We start from the raw sequence: 5348 nt of genomic DNA on the forward strand, positions 1-5348 counted from the left end.
CCACCTCTGCTGTCCTCTAATCATAGGATAGAAACTAAATCTTTCACTTGCCAGTGGGAAATAAACAGCTAATATTGAAACTGGACTGGGGCAGGGAAACAGATGTATGTTTCCTTCAGTCCAAGAATAAGCACTTAAGTCCTTTCATTTTTTAGAGACAGGGTCTTGCTGGAGTGCAGTGGTGCAATCATAACTCACTGCAGCCTTGAACTCCTGGGCTCAAGTGATCCTCTCATCTCTCAGCTTCCCAAGTTGCTGGAACTATGGGCACACACCACCATGCCCTGCTATTTTTTCAAAATTTTTTATAGAGATGGGGTCTCACTTTATCGCCCAGATTGGTCTCAAACTACTGGCCTCAAGCAGTTCTCCTGTCTCTGCCCCCAAAAGTGCTGGGATTATAGAACACTTAAGTCTTAAGAAAGTGTTTCTTTCCTTAGTCCACTTATTTTATTATGTATTATTATATATTAATTACATTTATATTCATTATATAGTGATATTATTAATTGCAGTATTGTATATTATTATTTTCCTCTCCCTCTAAAGTCTGTTCAGTCCTCCACATGTCCTCATGCTGAACTCTATCTGCCACCCCCATAAAAGTAAGACCCCAATTCCCCAGGCTGGCCTCATGTGTTGCAAAATCTGCCATCTCACGTGTCTCCTGCATATGAAGAGACTTCTCCTCTGCTCTTTTTGCTGGTGGAGAGGGTAAGCTTTCATACATTCTTCTGGTTTCTCCAGATGGTGAGGAGGAATCCTTGTCCCATGAATGAGGGAGCAGGGTAAGATAGGGCAGTGGATATATTCACTCTAGGCAATGGCTTGTTTTCTCCCAAAGCAATTGAAATCAAACACGATGCTAACGTCCCTTTAAAAACCACCACCAATAAATGTTTTTGTCTCTCATGACTTGACTTTGACCTATTCATTGAGAAGTAATAAATCTGGCTTTATCATGCTAAAGACACAGCTACCCCCTTTTTTGACTTGGGTTTTGTTGTTTGTTTGTTTGTTTGTTTGGGGGACAAGTTCTGACTCTGTTGCCCAGGCTGGAGTGCAGTGGTACAGTCTTGGTTCACTGCAACCTCAGCCTCCCGTGTTCAAGCAATTCTCCTGCCTCAGCCTCCCGAGTAGCTGAGACTACAGGCGCATGCCACTATGCTCAGCTAATTTTTGTATTTTTAGAAGAGACAGGGTTTTGTGATGTTGGCCAGGCTGGTCTTGAACTCCAGGTCTCAAGTGATCCGCACACCTTGGTCTCCCAAAACGCTGGGATTACAGGCATGAACCACCCCACCTAGCCTTGACTTGGGTTTTATTACAATGCAGCCCCACATTACTGCCTCTATTTATCTTCCAGGTGAGTTTTTTTTGTTTGTTTGTTTGTTTTTTCTTTTGAGACAGAGTCTTGTTCTGTCACCCAGGCTGGAGTACAGTGTTGCAATCTCAGCTCTTCAGTTCATTGCAACCTCTGCCTCCCGGGTTCAAGCAATTCTCCTGCTTCAGCCTCCCAAGTAGCTGAAATTACCGGCATGTGCTATCATGTCTGGCTAATTTTTTGTGTTTTTAGTAGAGACAGAGTTTCGCCATGTTGGCCAGTCTTGTCTTGAGCTCTCGACCTCAGGTGATCCGCTGCCTCAGCCTCCCAAAGTGCTGGGAGGCTCGCCACTGTGGGCCACCCACCCGTGCCCAGTCACCACGCCCAGCCATGTCAGATATTTTCAACTATGGCTAAATGTTAGAACCACCTTGGGAACTTAGAAACAGACAAACAAAACCCTATGCCCTATCCACTGTGATCTGAGAGACCAAAATAGACTCCCCTGTATCAACTAACATGGGCCCTGTGGTTAGCGAAACAAATGTTACCCACGGGTTGAGGGTTCAGAGTGATTGGCACGGAAACTCCCTAAATTGCTACAAGAAAAACCACACCCTTTCTAAACTGCCTAACGCAATAGGAGGTAGAGGCAAAGTAGCAGGCCTCTACTAACTCTGCTTTACAACTCAGATTGCTACAACTCTGTTGGACAGAGGACCGGTCTGTTTTTTCTGATAAGCAACTGCAGATCTTAAGCCAGTCTCGGCAGCTTACAGAGGCTGTGCACAAACTGTTTCTGTGTCCTGTAGTTCACTTTTTTATGTACAGAGCCAAGCTCCACCTCATTTTAATGCTAGAACTCCACCCCAAAGTGAGCATGAGATGTATGTTGCATATAGGTTTACCCACTGCACATGCACTTAGCGCCCCTCATAAATATGTACAGCTGTTCCCCCAGACTTGCTGAATATGTATAATACAAGTCCTGTGAGGCATAAAACCCAACCTGCTCTTTCCCTCTTTGAAAAGAGAGCACCTTTGGTCCAGGCTGGAGACTGTCTCTTCCCAGTTTACAAACTGATATCACCCATAAAGCTCTCCTTTCTACTCTTTGGCCATATCGGTGGCCTTTTGGACAATGCTATAAACAGTAAACATACTCCTGCCCTATGTCCCAGCAATCCCATCCTCAAGTATATGCCTAACAAAAACAAGTTCATGAAAAAATAAAAGTGAGGCCAGGTGCACTGGCTCACGCCTATAATCCCAACACTTTGAGGGACTGAGGCGGGCAGATCACTTGAGGTCAGGAGTTAGAGACCAGCCTAGCCAACATATTGAAACCCCGTCTCTACTAAAAATACAAAAATTAACCAGGCATGGTGGCACACGCCTGTAATCCCAGCTACTTGGGAGGCTGAGGCAGGAGAATTGCTTGACCCTAGGAGGTGGAGGTTGCAGTGAGCCGAGATTGCGCCATTACACTCCAGCCTGGGCGACAGAGTGAGACTCCGTTTCAAAAACAAAAAAAGATAAAAGTGTACAGGCAGGGCACAGTGGCTCACACCTGTAATCCCAGCACTTTGGGAGGCCAAGGCAGGCAGATCACGTGAGGTCAGGAGTTCTAGACCAGCCTGGCCAACATGGAGAAACCTTGTCTCTACTAAAAATACAAAAATTAGCTGGGTATTTTGGCGCAAGCCTGTAATCCCAGCTACTCAGGGGGCTGAGGCAGGAGAATCACTTGAGGCGAAGGTTGCAGTAAGCTGCGATCTTGCCACTACACTCCAGCCTGAGCAACAGAGTGAGACTCTGTGTCAAAAACAAAAAGTGTACGACATGTTCATAGGAGCTTTTGTTACAATAGCCAAATAATTGAAAACAACCACATTTTCATCATCAATAGGATGGATCAATAATTTGTGACATACTCATCAGTGGAATGAATGACTGCTGCCCCCACAATGTGGATGAGCCTCACATACTACACAGCTTCATTTATATGATGTCAGGAACAGGCAAAACTAATCTAGAGGTACAGAGGTCAGAATAGTGGTGCCCTATTCTGGTGGGGTGGCAGGAGTTACTGTCTGCGAGTGAGACAGGATAATTCCCTTGACCTCCTTCGCGGGAGGGAACTGAAGTGGCTAATCTATCTCAGCCCGCTGCTGGCCACTCCTCACGAGAGGGAGCATGCAAGCAAGTGAGTGCGGAAACTGGAGCGAATGAATACTGGAACTGGCCGGTCATGCCTCTCTAGCAGGAGCAGGCTCTGTGCGGGCCCCACAGCAGCATCCGAGTATGTTACAACCAATGTTCTTTCAGCTCTGCCACCCAGGGACAGCAAAGTGCCAACCAGCTCACTGGAGGGTCAGAGTGGTAGCCCCTGCCCTCTTGGCACCCAGGATCTTGTTCAGAGTCCAGCGACAATCAGGTCACAGGAATGGATTGAAAGGTAATGAATGTGGAGGATTTTACTGGGCAATGGAAGTGACTCTCAGTGGAATGGGGAGCTGGAAAGCGGATGGTGTGAGAAGAAGGTGATCTTTCCCCGAAACCGGGCCATCTCCGGCTGGGCCCCTTTCTAAAGCTGCACAGTCTGAAGTTAGCTGTGTCTATCCATAGTCTCTGACGCTCAGTTGCTTCTCTGCTCAGCCACTTGTATCCCCGACACTCAGCCACTTGTGTTGCTCTGCCAGCTGAAGTCTTTTTATGGACACAGCATAAGGGCATGGCAGGCCAAAAAGGCAACATTTGGGAGGAAAAATGGGGTCAGCTGTTTTCGCTTAGGGCCACGGTTCCAGGCTTAAGGGTGGAGTTTAGCCAGTAGCCCAGCCATTCTGAATCAGGAGGGCCTTAAGGAACTTCCTAGAGGGTGCTAGAAAAGTTCTAAAGCTTCATCTGGGTGGTGGTACATAGGCATATACTTATGTAAAAATTCATTGAGCTGGCTGGGCATGGTGACTCACACCCACAATCCCAGCACTTTTGGAGGCCGATATGGCAGGATTGCTTGAGGCCAGGAATCCCAACCTGAACAACATAGCAAGACCCCATCTCTATAAAAAATTTAAAAATTAGCCAGGTGTGGTGGCTTGCACCTGTAGTCTTAGCTACTCCAGAGTCTGAGGTGGGTGTATCACCTGAGCCTGGGATGGTGAGGCTGCAATGAGCTGTGATCATGCCACTGCACTTCAGCCTGGGTGACAGAGCAACGCTTTCTTTCCAAAAAATTAACTAAAAAAAAATCTTGTTGAGCTGTACACTCAAGATTCAAGATTTACGTGCCCTAGTGTAATATGTAACTCCATAAAAATTGTTGTAAAATAAGCAAAATTACATAAAATACAAAACACCCCTCCCTGAGAGTCTGATTTAATTGGTCCTTGGTGGGGCTCACACAAGAGGATTTTTTAAGAATCCCAGGCTGGGAGCGGTGGCTCATGTTCCAGCACTTTGGGAGACTGAGGCAGGTGGATCACAAGATCAGCCTGGCCAACATGGTAAAACCTCATCTCTACTACAAATACAAACATTAGCCAGGCGTGGTGGTGCACACCTGTAATCCCAGCTACTCACAGCTTGAGGACATGACCCTATTAGCCACATTTAGTGAGGCACTAGAATTACTTGAATCCAGAACTTTGCAGTGAGCTGCACTCCAGCCTGGGTGACTGAGCAAGACTGTCAAAAAAACACTTTTTTTTTTAAAGAATCCCAGAGGATTTTGAGATAGCCTCTCTCTGACCCCATGGATCACCCCTCATAGTTGTATGGAGAAGAGGAGCGAGTGTCAGTACATGCAGGAATCTCTGGTCAACTGGACTTCTGGTCAATTAGCCTTCAGGCCTAATGGGAACCTCTTGTTCCCCGTTGGTCCACATCTTATCATCAGTGAGTCATTGAGACAAAAGTAAAGAGTGTTGAGGAAAGAAAAAGTGATCATGAGACAAAGCGGGGACTCCTCTTGGTGTCTTCTGGGCAACCCTCAACCACGAAAGCAAGGAAATAAAGGAAAACC

This window comes from Macaca nemestrina, chromosome 18 (genome assembly GCF_043159975.1).
Source record: "Macaca nemestrina isolate mMacNem1 chromosome 18, mMacNem.hap1, whole genome shotgun sequence".
In the NCBI taxonomy this organism is placed as follows: domain Eukaryota; kingdom Metazoa; phylum Chordata; class Mammalia; order Primates; family Cercopithecidae; genus Macaca; species Macaca nemestrina.